The sequence below is a fragment of the Chiloscyllium plagiosum genome, chromosome 42 (assembly GCF_004010195.1).
Source record: "Chiloscyllium plagiosum isolate BGI_BamShark_2017 chromosome 42, ASM401019v2, whole genome shotgun sequence".
Taxonomy (NCBI): Eukaryota; Metazoa; Chordata; class Chondrichthyes; order Orectolobiformes; family Hemiscylliidae; genus Chiloscyllium; species Chiloscyllium plagiosum.
The window spans coordinates 5,820,548-5,845,858 of NC_057751.1; the positions used below are offsets into that span (position 1 = coordinate 5,820,548).

Below are 25,311 nucleotides of genomic sequence, written 5' to 3' on the forward strand. Positions count from 1 at the left end.
TGTCTTTTAAGAAGTTGAACCCAAGCACTGTCTGCATCAATGTTTTGCAAATCTCAGTGCAGGTCTTTAAGGTTTTTAATGCAGTGCCTACAAGAAGAATGTTTACCCTTGGAGACAGCATATTCACATTCCGTCAGCAGAATACAGTCGACAGGAAATTCAATTGGGAATTTGGATGAAACACCTTCACCCAAAGAGCAGGGAGAATATAGAGCTTGCTACCAAGGGAGTGATTGAGGCAAATTGTACATGGTGTATTTCTTATGTAATTGATAAGTAACACATTTAAGTAATGTGGATTCAGATTACCTAACCATTTTACAAGATTTATTGAACAGCTCACACTCCAACTTGCAGATAACAGATGACCATGTATGCAACAGACAGACAGAATGCTGGAGAAACTTTTGTTCTGAAGGAAAGTTATTCCAGACTTGTTTCACTCCCCAGGGATGCTGCCAGACCTTATGCTTCTGCTGGACTGCACACAGCAGTTGGTTACATGGTTTCATCCTGGTCTTTGGTTTATGAGCACATCCAACTCATAAAGTAACATCGTTCTGAAAGCAATTATGCAACAATATAGATGTGTTTCAGTCAAAGCTTGGCAAGCATATTGCAAGGGTCAATTTTCTTTTGTTTTGATATATGAATTAGGAAATGGAAGTGGGACTTTGCTCTATAAAGTACCAGTCATGTTTTATTTCTGAAACCTGAAGTTCAAATGGAATTGTTGTACTTTGGCTATGAGGAACCATGTTACTTGTCAGAACAGTTAAGGTGAATACCTATATATTGTCAAGCACAATGTTGCCATGAGTCTCTGAATGAGGGAGGGATTGCCTCGTGACAACCTTCAGATTGTTCAAGCTGCAGTTTGTTGTAGATCTGTAAATGCAATAAAGCAAACATGTCTCTCTCATGTTTCTATATGTGTGAAAAACAACAAAAAAATGAAAGATTCTTAAGAAAGAATTCTGATCCAAGAAGATACTCAGGTCCAACTAATTATCTCTTGGATCATAGATTGTCAGTAGCACGACAGTCAATGTGTTATCAATGCTAAAATCAAAAGAACTGTGAGGAATAATGGTCCATTCTTGAGGACTGTGTTTTTGAATAACAGCATTTGTTTTCCCTGCCTATATTTTTCCACCCCACATATTTGTGTCAAATAGTCTGTGTTTGTGTCTGTCTTCTTTGTGAGTGAATAGGCATTTGCAGTTTTTAAAATGTATGACTTAAGTTGCATCATTAGAAATTAGTAACTTCTTTTGCTAGTTGTTAACAAAGTGTTTTGTTTGTAATAAATATATTAATTTTCCTGTTAATGACAAAACTTGGTGAGAAATACTGTTGTTCTGAGTTGCAGTGAGCCAGGTAAATTGCTGGTTTAATTGGACATTTACAAATTTGTCATGGCTTATGGAATAGTGGGGCTTGATTATTGGCATACTCTTATCATAAAAGCTCTAATAATATGAAGGAGAAGGGAATAAAGGGTTTTGATCATAGATTTAGAAAAAAGTAAGAGAAGGCTGAAATAAATTCTAAACTTTGGGGATGTTTCGTTTTTACCCTGTTTTTGTGCCACATGTTCTACATAATCCTCTGTAATATTTTTAAGTCTTTAATGTTTGTCAGCACAGAAAATGTTCATCCTGCTTTACTGTCCCCAAATGGAGTGTGGTCAGTCTTGCTGAAAAGTGTAAAGAACAAAATATGATGACATATTGCAATGCTATCCATTTGGTTCAAAGCACAAGGGTTGTATTTATTCTCTGTACTTAGTGTTTCATGTCTATTCTTAATACGTCGTACAAGTATAACGGACATATTTCGTTGAATTCCCTAATCCAGTTTAGCTGGACAAGTAGCTCAATTGCATCTAGCGTTTCTCATGCAAAGGAGAAAACCTTACAGAAATTTTTGCTTTCTTCTCTGTTGGGATTGAGTTCTTGTGGAGGTATCGCAGCGAGTGGGCAGCCAATGTTTGACTCCTTCATTACATCTTTTGTAACTGCAAGCCAGAATCTAATTAAATTATTATTAATATAATGCATTTTTCCCCAAGGCTGGGAAGACGTTAACATGGTTAACATTTTAACACAGCTGTTGGCTGTTGACTTTACTGCTATAATATAAGCAATTGCCTATTAAGGGTAGATTTATTTCAGTGATAATCTCCATTGCTGCAGTGACTTCAGGATCTATTACCAACCAACAGTAAACCTGTGGGAGTTGGATATCTGAAATAAATGCACAAAATATTGGATATTAACAGCAGAACTAGTCATGATCAGAAAAGAGGTCAGTTTTTTTTGTGTACACACTTCATCAAATGTATGTCACACCTGAAACACGACTGTTTTCCTCCTTCTGACCTCATGGATTTGTCTGTTTTTCTGTTTTTCATTATTGCTGGTTCCACTTGGGTAATAAATGGATTTAAAAAAAGCAAGAACTGTATGAGCAAATTATCTGTTGCTAGACATGGAAGGAATTACTTTTACTCCAAAGAAGAAGAAAATCTAGACAGTGGAGTTTAAAAAAATGCACCAAAGCGATTATTGTGTGTTAATTGTTCAGCAACCTGTGTGTGCTATATTAGGCTAGTTGAGAGAATTGTGGAGGAACCACGATCTTCTTTTACGTTTTTTTCTTTTGTTGGTAAATGGACTGTAATTTTAAAATATTTTTACTTGGGTTGCAGTACTGCTGACAAAACCATATTTCTCAGCTTTCTCTCGTTGCTCTGAGAAGGCACTGATGGACCTTCTCCTGAGACTAGCATTTCATGGGAATTCCTGGATTTTGACCCAGCTGAAGTGAGGCAATGATGGTAATTCCAAAATTGGATGAAAATTATGACCTGTAGGGAAATTTGGAATTGACAGTGTCTCACTGACAATGCATATATCATGACAAGACTCCTCATGTCACAAAACATCATGAAAATGTAATGTTTAAATATACTTGAAATGGTGAAATATGATGAAAACATGCTGGTGTTGAGGTTTACAATCAGCCATGTTTTAGAATGGTGGAGCTTCTGTTTTCCAATGTTAACCAATTATTTTGACATAACTCTTTCTTGCTGCATAAAGTTGGCATAATTGACAATAAATTATTTATAATGACCCTTTTACTTTGCTGCTGTAATAATGGCAGAGCAATGCAGGGCCACTAAGCTTGTTCACTGACATTTAATTATTTCCCCTCCAGTGCACTTTCTGTAAGTTGCCAGCTGGAGATATGAGGTTCATTTTTTGCATATCTGTGCAGAGTAACGTCATCATTATGGGTCTCTGTTTCACTCTTGGCATTTTCATTGGGCAGCTGCGATGCCATTGACGTTATAAAATCAGATATACTAAAGTGATCCATCTGTTTGGGCAGCAGGAGTACAGTTGGTGGATCTGCAGGAAGCAGGTCACAGGATGCGTTAAAAACGTCCATCTCTGCCCGATGAAGGTCAGGTTCTTTCCACTTCTGAATGCTGATGGTTGCACTGATATGAGTATTCGATTAATACATGTACTTACTTTAACTCATGTGCTAATCCATTTATTTGAAATAGATTAGTGCTTCCACTGAAATATCAGACAAAGGAAGAGAGTGGAAAGAATTTGCATTTATTATGCTTTGTGATATCTCTCAGTGTTTTCTAAAGATCTTCATAATCAATAATTTGGCCCTGATTGTGGTATGTATTAATTCATTACAGTTGGTAACTTATTTCTGTATATTTTCTTTTCAGTTTGGTTTATTTGTAAATAAGTCGCTATTTTGCAATCCACGGTAAGCATTTCTTAACATGTTTATTGAAATCAATTTGTGTTCTCCCAAAAATGCACCCGCTTCATCCAGAAGTTTGGAATTTTCTGCATCAGAGATCTGTGCGTTTGATTCAATTCCCTACAGTGTGGAAACAGGCCCTTTGGCCCAACAAGTCCATACCAACTGTCCAAAGAGCAACCCACCCAGTCCCATTCCCCTACATTTACCCCTGATTAATGCACCTCATACTATGGGCAATTTAGCATGGCCAATTTACCTAACCTGCACATCTTTGGAATGTGGGAGGAAACCGGAGCACCCAAGGAAACCCACGCAGACACGGGCAAATTCCACACAGGTGGTGGCTCGAGGCTTGAATCAAACCTGCACTCTTGCTGCTGTGAGGCAGCAGTGCTAACCACAGAGCCACCATGCCGCCCATTTGAATGTTGGTACATCATGTAAAAGGCTGCTACTCATATGCTGCACCATCAAACCTGAGCCAATCTATTTTGCTCCTGGCTGCCTTCGGATTCCAAAGGATGGTCTTCATCTATAAATTTGACTGATCTCATTTGGACTCTGTATAACCAGATATTCTCTATAGTCATCTCATTAAACACCTCTTAAGAAAGGACACAAAGTTGTACGGCTCAGACTCTGAGTTGAAAACACTTTTGGCGAGATAAGTCATATTTTGCTGCTGTACAGCCAATCCAACAATCAGCTTGGCTATTCAGCCAACAGTGAGCCAACACTGACCACGTGTAAACAATTTTCTCATCTTAGGGAGCCATTGGTCAATTGGAATTTGAACCTAAATGCACTGCAAGACAGTGAGCATGGAAACTAATCTCGCCACTGTGGCATTTACGTCCATTTCGCTACGAACAGTTGAGTAATTACCCAATAGCCCACTTGCTTTCTGTTACCTAGAATAGCCAATAGGTCTCAGCAGCATTCAAATTCTGGGGCACGTAGACTTTATACTTGTTTGGATTCTTTCATAAAAATGATAGGATGAATTGCATTTTTGATTGACTACCTTTTTCAAAAAGGCTTCGGATCAGAGTCAAATGCCAAAGCAAGTGGAGTGTGGATGACTCCCCGAAATAGTTTAATTACACAAGTAGAGGTGACGACTGATTAACGTCGGTGAGGATGCATCAAAGAGTAAAACTCTGCCATCACAGAGATTACTAAACAGGCCTGTTTATTCAGCTTACTCTGTTTATTCCCCACATTGACTTCCTCCAACCCCAAACAACAAGAGAAATTGCTGGAAAGGCAGAGCAGGTCTGGCAGCATCTATGGAAAGAAATCAAAATTAACGTTTCGGGGTTCAGTGACCCTTCCCCAGAACTGATGGTGGTGAGGCAATGTTTTTTTAGACAAGATGAGGGGAGGGGGTAAGGAGTAAATGATAGGTGGAGAACGCGCCCAAAGAGAGAGAAGAGCAATTGGGCAAACAAAGGAGTGGAGGATGAAAGCTATTATTGGGGACAATTACTGGCTAACAATGGGTTGTGTGGAAGCTCAGACTGTTTGTTTCTCTCACCTCACTTCATTTGACAACATCAACAGATCATCCTGTTCCTTTATCCCTAAATGGCTTATTTTGCATTACCTTAAAGGCAAGTGTACTATTTGTTCTAATAACTTCCTGGGACAGTGAATTCCATATTTATGCCATATTTCACTGAGAAAAGTTGCTCCTGATTTTGTTTTAGATTAGATTACTTACAGTGTGGAAACAGGCCCTTCGGCCCAACAAGTCCACACCGACCCGCCGAAGCGCAACCCACCCATACCCCTACATTTACCCCTTTAACCTAACACTATGGGCAATTTAGCATGGCCAATTCACCTGACCCGCACATCTTTGGACTGTGGGAGGAAACCGGAGCACCCGGAGGAAACCCACGCAGACACGGGGAGAATGTGCAAACTCCACACAGTCAGTCGCCTGAGTCGGGAATTGAACCCAGGTCTCTGGCGCTGTGAGGCAGCAGTGCTAACCACTGTGCCACCGTGCTGCCCCTTTGCATATTGGATTCTTCAATGACTATTGTGAAAGTAGTGCAAACAGTTTACAGAAAGGGATATTGATAATTAAGTGACAAAAAGTTGGCAAAGGGAGTACAATATGGGAAAATGTGAAGTTGTTCATTCTCGATGTGAGAGCAAAAGAACAAAGTATTATTTAAATTCAGAAAACTGCAAGACAAAAAGGACTTGGGGGTACTTGCGCATGAAACACAGAAAACGAATACACGGGCATAGTAGGTAACCAGAAAGGCAAATGGAATTTTGGTCTTTATTTCAAGGAGGTTGGAGTATCAGCACAGGGAGGTCTTACTGCAAGTGTACAAGGTGCTGGTGAGACCAGAGAAGTGAGAGCTGTTTTGGTTCTCCCTATTAACAGAAAGATGTAATTTCATTGTGGGCAGTTCAGAGAAGATTCACTCAGATGATCCGTGGTATTAAGGGATTGTCTTATGAGGAAAAAACTGAACAGCTTGGGACTGTACTCACTTGAGTTTAGAAGAATAAGAGGTGATCTCATTGAAACACATAGGATTCTTCAGGGGCTTGACAGGGTTAATTCTGAGAGGATGTTTCCCCTCTTGGTAGAGTCTTGGACCAGAGGCCATAGTCTTAGAATCAAGGGGCACCAATTTAAGACTGAGATGAGGAGGAATTTCTTCCCTCTGATGCTTGTGAGTTTGGGAACTCATTGCTAGAGAGCTGTGGGAGCAGAGTCCTTGTGTATATTTAAAGCTGAGATAGATAAATTATTAATCTGAAAGGGAATCAAAGATAACGGGAAAATGCAGGAAATTGAAAATGAGGAGTGTCAGATCAGCCACGATCCTACTGAGTGGCCCCGTAGGCTTGAGGAGGCTGAACAGTCTAAAGCTTACTGCATTAAGATATGGCTCTCTCAATATGATATTTGTATATTTGATAGTACCTTGAATCTTGTACAAGCCAGCTATGTTGTCAAATTCTTCACTGCAGGTGCAACCCCAGTCTTGTTCTGGGGAAGCAAGATGAAATGGATTATCTGACACAAGTCACAGGTTTAATAAACCTGTGGGTTGAGGATTGAGTGATCCCACATAGGTCTCTGGTGGGTTCTTGGAAGAAAGCAGTTGCCCAAGAGTTTAGCACAGCTGTCACCTTAATGGTTACCTGAATAGAATGGCCACCACTCCTCATGTGGCAGGTCCTGCTTTGGCAGTTGCCAAATTGTAATGACAATGTCCTGAACATCCCCATTCTGTAGATTGCCTCACTATGCCTCAATCATCTGGAGAAAATGGCATTGCGGATGATGGAATCCGGATCTCCTTGACTTCCTGCACATCCTGAGAGGACATTCAGCTCTGACTTCTTCCTGTGGAGACTGTTTAGAAGTCATTGAAGACTGCTGCTAATCTGAGGGTTATTTGCACATCTGCTGTTCACTAATTTCTCTGCATCTCCATAGCGTGCCAGCTGCAATAACTATAACTCCTGCAACGCTGGATCCATTTGTCAGATCCAATGAACCTGTGTGAGGAATCTAAATGAACAGAAGAGGTCTTCAGTAATGTGAACAGCCAGCATTACAAATGATGGTTTTGCATAGTTCACTGTACAGTGGGATGTGGAGGACTCTGACAATGGGGAACTCATTCTGATGAATGCAGCGCAAGCCATATTGAGCAAATAAGGTCTGAGATTGTAAATGCTGAATGATTACTGAGAGCTTGTCCTCTCACTCTCACATTGCCCAAGGAGGGCAGCATTGCTTACATGATCATGTTGGCGAATAGTTACAGGTCAAAGTGAGAGGAAAGCTTTTTTGTTCCGTTGTGACTTGTGTGTCATAGGGATGACTATCTTCAATGTACTATTAGATATGACATTGTCAAGATTGCTTGTGACCAGGATTTCTAATCACACAATTGGACACTACACACATTTCACATGAAGCATGCTATGATCACAGATTACTTCAGCCTGTCCTGAAAAAGTGCCTGATTGATGCCATTTCCTCCTGAAGGGGCTCATATCGCTGACAAGTATTGCCTGCATGCTTAGACAGAAAATAAATACTCCATTCACTCTGGGTGTAGTTGCAGTCATTTTCCATTTTTCATTACGCATTTAGGAGTTGCATGAGGATGGAGAGCAATGCAGATTGCACTTGGGACAGTGACTCAGTCTCAGCCTTGTAGTCAAGGAGGTCCCTGAACCTGCATGTTCCTTTTTTGCACTTCCTTTCAAGTCCAGTACTGAGCTTCTATGTGTTTTCACACACCTCTTTGAATGATAACATCATTTCTCAACATTACCCCGAGCCTTGGCCTTAGTCATGCCAACCATGGTGCTGCACTGTCCCCTGTCAATGGAAGGATGCTTTTGACTGATTGTGATTCCCCTCCTTGAAGTAACCAATACTCTCCAATGCATCATCATATCCTCCCTTATATGGTGAGTTTGCCACGTGAGTTTGCCACTTGACAATTATTGTCCCTGCTGCATCCCAGCATTTTACCTCTGTTAATCAGAATTGACTTTTCCAACTTCCCTATCATAGCAGTGGCTGCTATTAAACTCCTTTAGACTTGCATGAAGCTAACGCCCACAAAACTGATTAATAATGAGATATTAACACATACAATAAGCTTCTGGCCACTCACTATTGCGATATTCATCTTGCCCTTCAGCACTTGGTTGGAGAATAGAACTTGTTGCTGTCAATGTTGAGAATCCAACTTCTTCTGATTCCTCTTGAATTTTTCCAACTTGTTTGCTGTTCAGGGTCTCAGAAGATTCTACCCTTCCACTCAATGTCAGGAACACCCTATGGCCATCCGAGGATAGCCACGAAGCAACATTGCCCTGAGAAAGTTGGCATTCCCTGAAAAGCTGAGAAAGTTGCCTTTTTTACACAAAGCTCTAAGACACAAAGTGCAGGACTCCATCAAAGTCAAACATATGAGGTAAATCAAGAAGCCATGGTTCATTTAAGTCAGGATCAGTTTGTGCAGAGTGGAGGATGGAAATCTGGGAGAGGTTGAGGGCTGTACAGTTTGCATTTCTTTAGCGATAAGTTAAGTATATCAGGTATGAAATTAACTACTTTCCTCCTACCGTGATATTAGAAGGAAAACAAAATGCAGAGAAAAGTTGAGGGGATTGAAAGTTGCAAGCTTTAAACAGACAAAATGCTTGATGACTGAACAAGTAGACAAAGAGACGAGCACTTCAGCAGTGAAACAATTCAAAATGTAAGACACTGAACTTGAAACCACTTCTCATAAAAAATAAAAAATAAATCAATAACTGTCCTTTATTTATTAAATGAGACTAATTACATGTTTAATCAGAAATGGTGAATATTTTTAAAATTGGGGATTTGGATTATCTTTAAATTGCAAAGTTTTATGTTCCCAGAGGAACAGGTGACTGTAGGTGATGGCAGTGAGTTATAAAAGATGTATATGTTTAGAATAGAGATTCCATTGGAATTTGTGCACGGACACGTTTTGGTGGGATACTGTCATGGCTCATTCTGATGATTAAATCATTTGCTAAAGTGGGTATAGTGAAGTGACTGAGATTCCAACATACTACCATTGAGTAAAGTGATCCCTGTTGAAACCATTTGTTTTGAATTATTGTTGGTTATCTCAGCACTTTTTTTACTGTCTGTTTACACAGAAACAGGATCTGTTTTGAGAAAATCAGGAGTTAATTGGCTGGAAACATGTGGTTCTGATGAGCCTTTCTCTTTTGGTTTACTTATGACACTGCAGGACGGCTACTTAATCTGGTGATTGGCAGCTGCCGGGTCTGAACTGAAATGCACAGATCCCAAACTTTCCAATCTCAAGAGAGAAGGGTGGCTGCTTTTACCCATGCTGACATGTAAACAGATCAAACGTTTTCCTGTTTTGAGACCAGCAATATGTGAAAACTGACACGGCCTTGCACCCCCACCCAACGACTAGTAAGGCTTTTGTTCAAGCAAGGATGAACCCCCTTTCTTTAGTGATACAGACCTTTGCTTCATTGTGAAATTGTAACAAAGGGAGACATGGTCGTGGTAATGTCACTGGACTGGTAATCTCGTGTCAAATATTGAAAATTGTTGGAGAAGCTCAGCTGAACCAGAGATATATTGGACTTGTTTTTCTGTATTCACAGATGCTATCAAACCGACTGAATTTCTCCATTATTTTCTGCATTTGTTACAGATTTCCAGCATTCACAGTATTTTGCTTTCATTGTAAACTGGAGACCCATATTAATGTTGTGGGGACATGGGTTCAAATCCTATCATGGCCGCCAGTGGAACATAAATGCCAATTTAACTTTGAATTCAAAGCAGTGTTTTAGTCATGTTGATCACGACAACCATAACTGATTTTTATAAAACCCAACACAGTCCATTTGTATCCTTTATAGAAGGAAATCTGTGACCTAAGTATGACTCTAGATCAACAGCAATGTTGCTGAGTCTTAATCGCCCTCTGAAATGGGCTCATGGGCAATTAGGGATGGGCAGCAAATGCAGGCCTTGCCAGCAATATCATGAAACATTGATAATTTGCAAATTTGGAAGAACTGTGGGCAAAGTCAAGATGAATGCATCAAGTGTTTAAGAGAGGGAGCTAAGGAAACTCAGCAGTTTAAAAGTTCTTTGAAAGAATGAGTTTCTGGTACAAAATGGGGTAATTCACAATGTCAACATGGTGAGGATTGCCATAGTTTGCAAAGAATTCAGGGAATGATTTACTGAACGCTCTGTTCATGAAATGATCCATCATTAACATTGGCAGTCCCTCACAGATGAAGATGACTCTCTTCTACTCTCAGACTGAGTCCACAGGTGGATGTACAGTGTGGTGTAGCTTCTGCAGACTCTGGTAGACTTGGAGCAGGAGGTGGTCATGGAAAGAGATGGGTGGAGCGTAGGTGTGGCAGCGTGACCTTTATGCTGTTTTTGCCTGGCTTCGGCTTTTTCCCAATGGTAAGTCCAGAGCTGCTCAACACCTTCGCAGATGCTCCTCCTCCACTTTGGACCTGCCCACCTACTATAGCCAATCGAGGGTGGTCATTGTCTCGATGCTGGGGTTGTTGGCCTGGTCGTGGATGCTGGTATTAGTGTGTCTTTTTTCCCCAGCGGATTCGCAGCATCTTGCGCAGGTAGCATTGGTTGTATTGTGCCAGCACCTTAAGGTGTCTGCTGTAGACAGTCCATGTCTCAGAAAAGCACAGCAGGGCGGGAACCACCACAGCTTTTTCTGCCACGTGCTTGGTGTCAGATCTGATGCTGTTGCCCTTAAACACCCTTTTCCTCGGTCGGCTGAAGGGTGTGCTAGTACAATGGAGGCAATGCTGGATCTCTTAATTAATACTGCTTTGGTTGACAGGATACTCCCAATTGAAATGGCCAGCATTCTCGAAGGCTTCCCTGTGAACCTTGATGATTGAGGGTTCACTATGCAATGCTGGGCCAGTGTTGGGGCAATGACACAGCCCTGCCTGACACCAGTCCAAACAGGGAATAGATAAGTGGAGGCGCCATTCATCATTACCACCACTGCCATGTCATCATGGAGCAGGAGATGGATGGTGACAAACTTCATGGTGCAGCCAAAGCGGAGAAGGACACTCCATAATGCTATTGGTTGACGATGTCAAAGGCTTTTGTGAGTTTAAGAAAGCCATGTACAGGGTGGGTTCTTTTCTCTGCATTTCTCCTGCAGCTGTCACATGGTGAAAATCATGTCTGTGTGTCTGTCCATGGGCAGAAGCCACACTGATTCCGGGAGGAGTTCTTCAGCCATAGGGAGGAAACAGCTGAGGAAGACCTTGGTGATGACTTTTCCAACAGTTGACAGCAAAGCGAGTCCCCTATAGTTACTACAGTCAGATTTGGTCCCTCTTTTTGAAAATGCTCATGACAGTGGCCTCTCAAAGGGTGCTCTCCTGCTTCCAGATAAGGCAGACAAGGGCGTGTATCTGCACCAGGAACTCTTTGCCCCCAAACTTCAATGCCTCAGCATGGATACAGTCTGCTCCAGCAGCCTTGTTGTTCTTAAGCTGGTGGACTGCCTCTCTGCTTCATGTGGGGCTAGGGTGTTGCTGAGTTCATGGTGTGTGGTGTGCTGCAGGATGTGTTCAAGGATGCTTGGATTGAGACAGATCCCTGGTTGAGGAGGTCTTTGAAGTGCTCCCCTCAGCGTTATTTCATGGTTTCTTGATAAAAGTCACTCTGTCCTTGACCAGTTGTGGGGTGGGGCCTTGGGTGTTTTATTCGTAATTGGTCTTTACAGCCAGAAGAAACCCTGCACATCATGGTTTTCAACCATTCATTGGCCCTCCAGTGCTTTCTTCACCCATCACCTGTTCTTTATGTCACAGATTTGTTTGACCTCGGCCTACAGTCACCTGTAGGTTCTCTTCCAATTGCGGTTGCTGTTTTACACTCAGAAATGCTATGAGCTTCGGTTTATCAGTTCTTGGATTTCATGATCATTCTCATCAAACCAGTCTTGATATTTCCTGGTTGAGTGAACAACCGAGGTTTTGCAGGCCTTAATGATGTTAGCCTTGATGGTGGGCCAGAGGCCATTGGAATCCTGCAACTTAATGGTGCCGAGGGTTGCTAGTTTCCTGAAGAGAGGTTGGTTGTATGAGGCTATCTTTTTTGGGTCTTTGAGTGCCTCAATGTTGAACTTATTATGGCTTTGCTTCTGTTGTCTTCGCTGTGGCTGGGCTGTATTTGTATTCACCTGGGCTCTGATCAGGTGATAGTCCATCCAACAGCCATTGACTCCTGTCATAGAGTCATAGAGATATAGAGATGTACAGCATGGAAACAAACCCTTCGCTCCAACTTGTCCATGCCGACCAGATATCCCAACCCAATCTAGTCCCACCTGCCAGCACCCAGCCCATACCCCTCCAAACCCTTCCTGTTCATATACCCATCCAAATGCCTCTTAAATGTTGCAATTGTACCAGTCTCCACCACTTCCTTTGGCAGCTCATTCTGTACATGTACCACCCTCTGTGTGAAAAAGTTGCCCCTTAGGTCTCTTTTATATCTTTCCCCTCTCACCTTAAACCTATGCCCTCTAGTTCTGGACTCCCTTACCCCAGGGAAAAGACTTTGTCTATTTATCCTATCCATGCCCCTCATGATTTTGTAAACCTCTATAAGGTCACCCCTCAGCCTCCGATGCTCCAGGGAAAATAGCCCCAGCCTGTTCAGCCTCTTCGTATAGTTCAAATCCTCCAACCCTGGCAATATCCTTGGAAATCTTTTCTGAGCTCTTACAAGTTTCACAACATCTTTCCGATAAGAAGGAGACCAGAATTGCATGCAATATTCCAACAGTGGCCTAACCAATGTCCTGTACAGCTGCAACATGACCTCCCAACTCCTGTACTCAATACTCTGACCAATAAAGGAAAGCATACCAAATGCCTTCTTCACTATCTTACCATTAAGTGTACAAGTCCTGCTAAGATTTGCTTTCCCAAAATGCAGCACCTTGCATTTATCTGAATTAAACTCCATCTGCCACTTCTCAGGCCATTGGCCCATCTGGTCAAGATCCTGTTGTAATCTGAGGTAACCTTCTTTGCTGTCCACTATACCTTCAATTTTGGTGTCATCTGCAAAATTACTAACAATACGTCTTATATTCACATCCGAATCATTCATGAAAATGACAAAAAGTAGTGGACACAGCACTGATCTTTGTGGCACTCCACTGGTCACAGGCTTCCAGTCTGAAAAACAACCCTCCACCACCACCCTCTGTCTTCTACCTTTGAGCCAGTTCTGTATCCACATGGCTAGTTCTCCCTGTATTCCGTGAGGTCTGAACTTGCTCACCAGTCTCCCATGGGGAACCTTGTCGAATGCCTTACTGAAGTCCATATAGATCACATCTACCGCTCTGCCCTCATCAATCCTCTTTGTTACTTCTTCAAAAAATTCAATTAAGCTTGTGAGACATGATTTCCCATGCACAAAGCCATGCTGACTATCCCGAATCAGTCCTTGCCTTTTCAAATACATGTACATCCTGTCCCTCAGGATTCCCTCCAACAACTTGCCCACCACCGAGGTCAGGCTCACTGGTCTATAGTTCCCTGGCTTGTCCTTACCACCCTTCTTAAACAGTGGCACCATGTTAGTCAACCTCCAGTCTTTCGGCACCTCACCTGTAACTATCGATGATACAAATATCTCAGCAAGAGGCCCAGCAATCACCTCTCTAGCTTCCCACAGAGTTCACGGGTACACCTGATCAGGTCCTGGGGATTTATCCACCTTTATGCGTTTTGAGACATCCAGTACTTCCTCCTCTGTAATCTGGACATTTTTCAAGATGTCACCATCTATTTCCCTACATTCTATATCTTCCATATCCTTTTCCACAGTCAATACTGATGCAAAATACTCATTTAGTATCCCCCCATCTTCTGCGGCTCCACACAAAAGCCACCTTGCTGAGCTTTGAGGGGGCCTATTCTCTCCCTAGTTACCCTTTTGTCCTTAATGTATTTGTAAAAACCCTTTGGTCTCTGGATTCTTGTTATCTCATTTCTGAAGGCTTCCCATTTTCCAGCTGTCCCTTTACCTGCGAACATCTGCCTCCAATCAACTTTTGAAAGTTCTTGCCTAATACCGTCAAAATTGGCCTTTCTCCAATTTAGAACTTCAACTTTTAGATCTTGGTGCAGGTGATCTTCATGTCTTTCTGATCCCTCGCTCTGATGATGATGCAATCAAGATGGTGCCAGTGTTTGGAACATGGGTGCTGTCACGTTGTCTTGTATTTGTCCCATTGGTGGAACAGTGTGTTGGTGATGAGAAGGTTGTGTTCACAGCATTTGATCAGGAGAAAAGTCAGTTGGAGTTTTGTTTCCCTACTCCCTCTTTCCCGATTATATGGTCCCAAAGGTCTGCATTTCTACTGATTCTGGCATTGAAGTTGGCGAGGTCGATTAGTTTATTTGCTGCAGGGACAATGAGTTAAATGACTAAAGGATGGCAGAGATCATGAGTAGTCCAGTTGTGCAGGTTTCCTTAATGAATAGTTCATACACATGTGCTGTATTATGTCAACAAAATACTGTGCAAGTGTTCGTGCTATTGAATTAACAATAACCGGGAACATTTCCTGTAATTATTTGATTTGTTGAAGTTGATGTGTAACTGAGTAATTCAGCCATGAACGTCCCATGTTCAACCTGTTGTCTGTGATTTCAGCTGCTCAGGCAGTTCAAGGCATTAGAATTGAACTCATCCCTTTGGGACAGAATGAGTCTGTGGTAAGAAACAAAGTCATCCAGGTTTTCATCTAGTTTTAGCACTACGGGCTTCTCTGGAGGGGATAGTTTCTTGACTTCCAGATATGGAATGGAGGGAAATAGATAGTGACACCTTGCAAAATGTCCATATTACAGGGGAGGAAGCGCTGGATGTTGTGAAACAGATATAGGTAGATAAATCCCCAGGCCCTGATCAGGTGTATCCTAGAACTCTGTGGGAAGCTAGAGAAGTGACTCCTTCTTTTGGTTTGGACTAGACTGATTGGATAGTCTTAGATTATCCTTCAATTGTTGCCCTGTCTCATTCAGTTGCATGACTTGGCTTGGAGCAACGGATTGTTTTTAATGTGTACAGTTTAGTTGTAGACTTCATTTCCGCAGAGGTTACAGGAAAAGCTGACAGCTGAATTTAATCTTTTTTTCATCCAGTTACCTGGTGTTTTATTTATTTTGTTACAAAATAATTATGTTTTACATGTGCCTGTTGATACAGGTCACAAGAGAGTGTAGAGTGAGATTTTAACAAGTATTGCATATACGAAGATGCACAATTGAGACACATATTTCTTAATGTGAAGGTGATTTCATTTTTTATCTCAATCTGCAAGTTTTTTTCTGCAGTCTGTTCCTCCGTTTTTTGTTACTTGTAGAATTGGACCTCATAGAACATAGAACATAGAAGAATACAGCGCAGTACAGGCCCTTCGGCCCTCGATGTTGCGCCGGTCCAAGCCCACCTAACCTACACTAGCCCACTATCCTCCATATGCCTATCCAATGCCCGCTTAAATGCCCATAATGAGGGAGAGTCCACCACTGCTACTGGCAGGGCATTCCATGAACTCACGACTCGCTGAGTAAAGAACCTACCCCTAACATCTGTCCTATACCTACCCCCCCCTTAATTTAAAGCTATGCCCCCTTGTAATAGCTGACTCCATACGTGGAAAAAGATTCTCACTGTCGACCCTATCTAAACCCCTAATCATGTAGCAGTTAACAACTTGAATGTGACAATGTGTATTTGTTAAACCTTCAGTTCTCAAACCTGTACAGTAAAAGTGTTCTTTAAAACTAATTTGTTGAAAACTTTTCTTGGGCCTGTCAGAAATGTAGAGTTCCTGATCTGAATCTGCTCTGTTGAGTGGGAGACTGAAATGTAAAATTTTAAAACGATAAAATATAGAAGTAGGCAATTTGGCACATTGAGTCAACTCTGCTAGTCCATGGCTGATAATCATCACTTGATTCTTGCCTTTTTCTCAGCTCTTGATTCCCTTGATTTAAGGCTTGGAACACTGGCCTTTAACATTGTCCATGATCCAGCCTCAACAGAAGAATTCCACACTTCTCACTATCCACAGAAGTTCCTCCTAACTTTTACTTCAAGTATGTTATGATTCAATCAAAAACCTGAAAGTTCACGTGTATTGCATCAAAAGTGTTGCCCTCATCAAGCCTTTGTTACCCTGAAAAACCAACAAGTAAGTGAAACAAGATTATGCCTATATAACTAATTCTACCCTGAATCATTGTCTGGAGCTTCTGAACCACTGCTGTTTAAATTGACCTGTAATTGTCAGGCTTTTCCTTGCAATTTTTAAGGCCATGATGTTTGTGATTTTTTCAACCTTCTGGCACTGTCCCCCAAGTCAAGGGAAGACTTGAGAGATTGTGGTCGGTGCCCCTGCAATTTCCATTGTCATTGTTCAGATTCTTTGGATGTATCTCACTTAATATCAGCATTTGTCTGACACTTCTGCCCTTTCCTAGAACAGTGCAGCACAAGAACAGCCCCCCACCCCGACACACACACACACACACACACACACACACATTGTGCTAACCATGATGCCATTTTTAAACTAATCTCATTTGCCTGCACATGGGATTGTGGCACTTTCTTCCCTGCCTGTTCATGTATCTAAATGCCTCTTAAATGTATCTATTCCTACCAGGTCTCCTAGCAGCATGTTCCAGCTATCTACCACCCAAACATGCTTCTCATTCCTCGAAGTTCCCCAGGTTGGTGGTGAAGGGTTGTTTTCAGATTGGAGGCCTGTGACCAGTAGAGTGCCACAAGGATCGGTGCTGGGTCCTCTACTTTTTGTCATTTACATAAATGATTTGGATACGAGCATAAGCGGTACAGTTAGTAAGTTTGCAAATGACACCAAAATTGGAGGTGTAGTGGACAGCAAAGAAGGGTATCTCAGATTACAACAGGACTTGACCAGATGGGCCAATGGCCTGAGAAGTGGGAGATGGAGTTTAATTCAGATAAATGCAAGGTGCTGCATTTTGGGAAAACAAATCTTAGCAGGACTTATACACTTAGTGGTAAGGTCTGAGAGAATGTTGCTGAACAAAGAGACCTTGAAGTGCAGGTTCATAGCTCCTTGAAAGTGGAGTCACAGGTAGATAGAATAGTGAAGAAGGCGTTTGGTATGCTTTCCTTTATTGGTCAGAGTATTGAGTACAGGAGTTGGGAGGTCACGTTGCGGTTGTACAGGACATTGGTTAGCATGGAAAGGATAACGAGACAAAGTCTCTTCTCTGGTTTGGGAGAGTCTAGAACAAGAGGGCATAGGTTTAGGGTGAGAGGGGAAAGATATAAGAGAGACCTAAGGGGCAACTTTTTCACACAGAGGGTGGTACGTGTACGGAATGAGCTGCCAAAGGAAGTGGTGGAGACTGGTACAATTGCTACATTTAAGAGGTATTTGGATGGGTATATGAATAGAAAGGTTTTGGAGGGCTATGGGCCGGGTGCTAGCTGGTGGGACTAGATTGGTTGGGATATCTGTTCGGCATGGACAGGTTTGCACCAAAGGGTCTGTTTCCATGCTGTACATCTCTGTGACTCTATGACTCTATATTCCTGCACATCACTCTTGTGTCCAAATTTCTGTAAAGCACCTCAGGATTTTTTGTTGTGGTACAAGTGCTTGTCAGCAGCTTGAGAAAATACAACTTGTAAAAGAGAAGTCATCCATTGAAAACCAAAGCATTTTACTACTTAATTTCTGAATTTCTGTATTTGAACTTTTTTTGTGCTGAGCAGCATTATGAGGTACAGTGGTACTAAATAATCAAGAGTGTATTAATTGGAAGGTTACTTTTAATTTACATCTTGGAGTGAAAACAGAAAGGCAACAAGACAATGAGCTTGTCGACCTAAGTTCAGTACCTGACTGTTTTTAGAGTTAATTACTTCATTGAAGGGTTAGACTTCTTGTGTTTATTTAAAAGGAATCAACAGGATCCAAAGACAAAATCATCCTGACACTTATGTGAAGGACTCCGTGGTGGGTAAATCAACAAAATTAGCCTCAAGCCAAACAGCTTCTTTTTTGGGAAAGTGAGATTCAGTGACCCAATCATTTCTAAAAGGAAATTGGTTAATGTGATGAAATAGGAGCAAATGATTGAAGATAATGCTGTGTCTGGGATTATTCTTTTTTATGGCACCTCATCTGTCATTTGGAATGTTTTACGATTGACCAATTATTGGCTTTCAGAGTGTGTTCAATGTCTGAAAAAGTATTCAATTACCATGCCAACGAAATTCTGCTGTCTCAGCAGTAATATCCACCAGATGAGATTTTAAACCAAGGCCTATCTGCTAGTTTCAGTGACTCAGGTACATTAAAATAGTTCGAACACTGTCTGAAGAAGTGCTAAACAACAGGATTGTCTTGATGAACACCACCAAAATCAGATTGGCCATTTATCCCATTGTGTTTTGAGATTTCCTGTCAAAATTGCCAATATAACAGCAACCGGTACACGTTGTGAAGTTTTTATGTCTGTCAGATGTGTAAATAATGTTTATAAACACAATTTGTTATTTTGGATGCAATTCTAAAAAGCAAAACATATTCATTGTCTCTTGGTGAAATTGGAAAGTATATTTTACATGCAGAAGAGTCAGTGAATAAAAGGAGGCAGTGAATAGAAAATATGATTTGCAATGACGTTTCATTTTCCGAGGAAAAAAAAGCACAGTCAATTTTTTTTAACAACTATGACACAAAAGCTTCAAAATTGATGTATTGACTTATCAACTGCTACCACTCTGACCATATGTGTGGAATATGCTAAGACTTGCAAAAAACTCATTTCAAGGATACAGCTATGCAGTCAATTGATATATTTAAAAAGATGGAAAGCACTTGTGTTGAAGAAAGTGGCAGAACAACAGTGAACTGGGACAAAGAAAATTTCCTGATTGGCTTGCACTTATAGGAGCTGAAGTCATGTTCACTAAATTTCTGCTGATTTGATTACCTGAACATTTTCAATGGTTCATGCTTTGCAGGTTGCGAAGCAAATTCACAGACACAGAATTCAAGTGATACAAATCACTTGGAGATCTTTCAGCCAAAGATTTTATTTATTGTATTGTCATGTCACGTATCAAATGTTGGTATTTATTTGACTATTACCAGCTGATTGCAACTTTTGAGAAGGTCTCTAAAGAGTCAGATTAGTTTTCCTGTGGAATCCTCAGTGGCCTGGCTTTGAGCAACTCACAAAGCATATCTGGTAAAAATCATTCCTCTTCTCAATGGACTTAGTTGGTGTGTTGCAGCATACTTTCTGAGGTTTGAAGCCGTTATCGTCTATAAGTGCATTCAACCCTGTATATATTCCTGCTCTACATGAGACCAATTAACTGACACAGCAAAATAAACATGAGCATGGTAAAAGCATTGAACACGACCATGAGTGTGGTCAGCCAGCAACCGGTTGTTAGTCATTAGTTATGCCCTCAGTGGCAACTTCTGAACTCCAGATCTCTCAGCATCTGTCAAAGGATGGAGGACCTGTCAAATATCGTTTATGCCTTAAGACCTAACCTTGAATGTCTGCGTTGCAAACAAAGTAGAATTCTGTGACTTTTGATGTAACTTGTTGCAATTTGGAATGACATGCATCCTTAGGGATTTCAATGCATGTTTTGGTCCAGACAGAGATATGTGGTTAAAATGCCTTTATTGTCATAAGGTGGGTAACAGCAAGGACAATGGACCATGATGTTTCAAGTTTTATTGTGGCCTGATTGAACTCTGCCTCACTGGCATTTTCTTTCAGGCTATGATGACATCATCCAAGATCTGGTCATTGGCACCAGTCTGACTTGGTTATCATCAGAAGGCAATATGCTCCTGTCTCATTCCTTTCTCGATCTGACCATACATTGCACACTTCCCTGTAGATACAGGAATAACAGTCTACAAGATCTGCAGCTTTCCCAGACCGAAAGTAAAGACAAAAATGCTTCTTGAAGTATTCATAATCTATTAATGCTACTTTTCAACAGAAATGTTGATGGAAGAGTCTCACTGTGGTGATGATGAGACACCAGCCATTGACATGGAAACTCAGCCTCAAAGAATCTTGGATTGTTTCTCATACTTGTAAACTGTTCTCCCTCACTAGAAGAGTCAAGAAAGCTCTGGTTAGGGAAAGGGTGTCACATCTTCACCCTTGATCAGACTAAACCTCACCCTGCTCGAAGGGAACTGCTACCCCAGGTCCACAGTGTTGGAAAATTTCTTTCTTGACACAGAACTTATACATGCATGGGGAAAAGCGTATATCACATTCAGCTGTCGCACAGAGCGTGCATGAAAAAAATACATAAAGCTGATTCTTACACCGAAGATACCAGTTTTTGAGGCCTGTGTTCTCAGTGCCATGATGTACAGCTGTGGAGCATGGACAACTTACAATTATCAGAAAGGAAGCTCAACATTTCATATTTTTCTTTACAGACGTTCTTGCATCTCACAGAAGGAGTGAATGATTCTGATTACTTTTCAAAGGAACATCTCCCAACTAAACCATGACTGATCAAGCAGAAACTTGGGTCTATCTGGAAAAGAGATGATGGAACAATTCAAAACTTGGAATTAGAGCCCGAAGACTAGTCAGACACCCAAACTTCTGCTTCAAGTTTGCTTTCATGTATGACAGAAAGGCTGTAAACATTGATTTTCACACCTAGGAGATGCTAGTCAATGACATGGGAAGATTCCAACATTACATGTTGGATGATGTGCACTACTGTGATGATCAGTGAATTCAGTTAGTTGACAATAAGCCCTAACAGTGAAAACAGCAACCCAAAACACTATCTGACAACCACATTATATATGGCAACTGTGGCAGGACTTGCCTCACAGATTGTTTTCTTCAGCCCTGACCAGAAATGCACCATACGAACTTATACCATCCCCAAAGTCCAACATCTGACTGAAATGGAGGTCTGTTGACAATGATGGAACATAACTCACTCATTCTCAACAAGTTCTCAGGATACTTTCTTTTCCGGATGCAACCTCTTGATCATTTCTTGATCTCTGTCCCTTATGAGCACTTGATACATGTCTCTGTTTTATAATGTGAACAGATTAACAGCTCATTTCATAACTTGAATGAGTCATTATAACTGGGTGAACTACAATCCATCAAAAATCATTCTGTCTGTCACAAATAAAAGAGACACAGATTGACTGTGAGTGTATTGGATTTTGTTAAAAACAAACAACCAGTACTGGCTGAGCAAACAGTGAAATTCTTCTACTCCAGCACCTTTTCAATAATCCCCTGGGATTTGATCAGATACTGATCCAGAATGGTGGGCTGAGTATTAGTTTACTGATGAGCCTGAAATTCCAAAATGAATTGAGAACAAAAACCTAAATTTTTCCTGCAAAGCTAGAGTCTATGGGCCAGGGTGGGTTCACTTACAAAGAGAGGTGCAAATTATTTAAAATGACAGGACCTTCCCATGCACTCGTCACCAATATAAATCATATGTCAATTTCATGTTCACAAGGGCAAGACAAGTCTATTCATCTCTTCTACACATACTTTGCACAATCTAAGTCAGAACTCTGTTCAATCCATTCAGTGTGCTGAATGAAATAGTTTTAAAATTCTCTCAGAATACTGATCTAAAGTTATGTGTTTCACTGGACACATGTTACACAACCAGATTATCTGAAATTAAAAGAGTAAATGCTGGAGAAACTCAGCAGGCCTGGCATCAACCATGGACAAGATTAGAGTGGTGCTGGAAAAGCACAGCAAGTCAGGCAGCATCTGAGGAGCAGGAAAATCGACGTTTCGGGAAAAAGCCCTTCATCAGGAACTGCTGCTCCTCGGATGCCGCCTGACCTGCTATGCTTTTCCAGCACCACTCTAATCTAGACTCTGATCTCCAGCATCCGCAGTCCTTACTTTCACCTAGTTGATATCAGCCATGGACAGATAAACAGAGTTAATGGTTTGAGTCTGATGACTCTTCTTAAGCTCTGATCAATGGAGTTGAAACATCAAATCTGTTTCTCTGTCCATGGATACTGCCAGATTTGTTGTGTATCTCCAACAATTACTATTTTGTTTCAGATTTCCAGCATCTGCAGTACTTGAAAAGTTTGGAAAAGGTTCAAAATTATGTTCAAGCAGCATGTAATAATCTTCAAATATTTATGGTTTTGCTGTCTGTGGCTCTCTTAGACTCATTGTATATTTCTTTAATGGTTCCTTTCCCATTTGCATTGCTCTTGCACCAGCATCGCTGTTCTCAGTTAATCATTCTTGCTGATCCCCCAATCACAGAAGTATCTTTTTCTATTCCACCCCTCCACCTCTTGCTTAATACTTTCACATCTCTAACCATTTCCAGTTGTTTCAAATGGTCATGGAGCTGAAATGTTCACTGTTTTTCTCTGTGCAAATGCAGCCTACTGATTATTTTCTGCATGTTCTCTTCTTATTTCAGATTTTGAGCACCCACAGTGTTTAGCTTTTGTATTCAATACGAACTGTCTATGTTTATCCTTAAAGCTCTCAGTTAAACCAGTTAATGAACTAGGATACTTCCCCAGCCATTAAATCCCATTATTCACCAGCAGCTATGTCGAGCAGATTTTCATTTAATTATCATTCTATTTTCCCTTTCTCCTCTTGCCAATTGAACAATATTTCATCTGAGGATTTTTCTTGCGAGATTTGTGATTCATGGAGTAGTCATTTATCAGATGGAGAGGGAAGCAGGAAGGAAAATGATTGATGAAGTTAAGGTTCTCAGATTAAGTGTGTAGCAGAATTTCCCATGACAAATAGCTCACAGTAAGTTGAAAGAAGTGGTAGATTTAATGTTGAGAAATGTTTAAAAAATAGGTCAATGGTCTTTGGAATGAAATGTAGTTTGTTCAGTGAGAAATTAGGACCTAGATTAATCTATAACACAAGAAAAGATGAGTTGGATTCTATGTCAAGTCTGATTTTCTTACCCTGACAGAGAGGTGGTCATTGCAGGCCAATTACCTAATTAGGAAGGAAGGAAAAGTGAAAAAGGTTCACCTCTGGTTCTCAGACTCCTCTTATCCAAACTCAGTGGTATTTCTGAGTAATATTAGCTGATGGTTGACATTGACTACTAGGTCATCATCCAGCTTCAAGGCACACACAGTATCAGAGGTAGGGAGATGTGTAGTGAGTGGTTGGTTGGTGGTGACAAATATCCAGGAAAGACCTATTTTATTCCCCTTTCCTGAAGCCAGTGATGGATAGCCATCACATCTGGGCTCAATTCAGTAAAAAAATCACTAGACTCCTGCCTTCAAAAAACAATTGTGAACTTCCTCAAAATCTTAATTTGAAATTGTATTGTGTCTTGGATATGGCAATTTTAAAATGATAATTTCTCATGTTGCTTTTTATTCTTTTCGATTTTATTCCCCTTTCCTGAAGCCAGTGATAGATAGCCATCACATCTGGGCTTGATTCAGTCAACAGAAACATTTCTTACATTGAAGGGTAGTTTTGGATGAGTTATTGAATTGTAAATTAAAATAGTTGTTCAAAATGAATGCACAATCTCAAATGTACCATTGGTGGAGAGAACAAACAGTGTCAAACTTGATACCAAGGAGGGGAGCTTTCAATGATGAGGAGAGACTGATTGTTCATCAGAACACAGGAGATTAAGAGGAAATCTCACACAAGTGCTCAAAATGATATGAGGTTTGCATTAAGTAAATCATAAACCATCTCCTTCAGTAACTAGTGAATTCATAATGAGAAGACACTGGTTTAAAATCATCAACAAAGCAATGAAGGCAGAGATTACGAAGTTTTGTTTCTGGCAGGGACAGTCAAAACAATGAACGGTCCCTCAGACACACTGGTGGAAGCACAATCACTTGAGTATAGCAGATCAGTCTTTGAAATAATGAAAAGTGTATGGGATAAGGACATAACATCAGACTGAGTGACAAGCTCTTTCAAAGAGCTGGCACAGATGTAATGGTTTGAATGGTCTGTACCTACTCTGTATTTGATTTAACTTCCTAGCAGGAGTCAATGGAGGATGAACCCAAACAGCCTACATTTCCCTCCTCCTATTTATTGCATTGAAAATATCCCAACTGTTACCTCAGATTGAAGTCCACAAGTTCTACACTGTCAGACCTTTTGAACTGGAGTCATGCTTTGCACAACTCCAAGCCAAACAAGAAGGACATGTCATCACTATTTTTAAAGAAAGAGAGGCAGAACGAGTGGATGGTTGAGAGACCAGATAAATTTTCAGGTATCACCCTTGATGACATAAAGAATGATATAATAGTTGGATAGTATTTCCCCTTAGTATTGCTTTGAGAATGGTGAGACTCAGAGAACTTGTGACTTGCCAGGTGCCAATAGAAAGTCCTTTCATTTGCTGGCTAATATGCAGTCAATTGGTATTTGTAAGCCAATATGCAGGAAGAAAGATTACTTACTTAAGTGTGGAAACAGGCCCTTCGGCCCAACAAGTCCACACCGACCCGCCGAAGCGCAACCCACCCATACCCCTACATTTACCCCTTACCTAACACTACGGGCAATTTAGCATGGCCAATTCACCTGACCTGCACAGCTTTGGACTGTGGGAGGAAACCGGAGCACCCGGAGGAAACCCACACAGACACGGGGAGAACGTGCAAACTCCACACAGTCAGTCGCCTGAGGCGGGAATTGAAACTGGGTCTCTGGCGCTGTGAGGCAGCAGTGCTAACCACTGTGCCACTGTGCCGCCCACAGAGGTGTTGCAAATATTCAATTATCTGTGAAAACGTACCTGACATTTTTGGAAATTTCTGTTATCTGCAGACAGAGTCA

General features: G+C 41.1%; 1 long non-coding RNA gene across 1 annotated transcript in view; it reads left to right on the forward strand.

Annotated features, from left to right (window-relative positions):
- Window positions 1-3,409: 3,409 nt before the first annotated feature.
- The window catches only part of LOC122543062, a 237,245-nt gene continuing 215,343 nt past the window's right edge, over window positions 3,410-25,311 (forward strand). The window contains exon 1 of the long non-coding RNA XR_006309909.1: window positions 3,410-3,474. This is a non-coding gene — a long non-coding RNA (uncharacterized LOC122543062). The remainder of the gene's footprint in view (window positions 3,475-25,311) is intronic.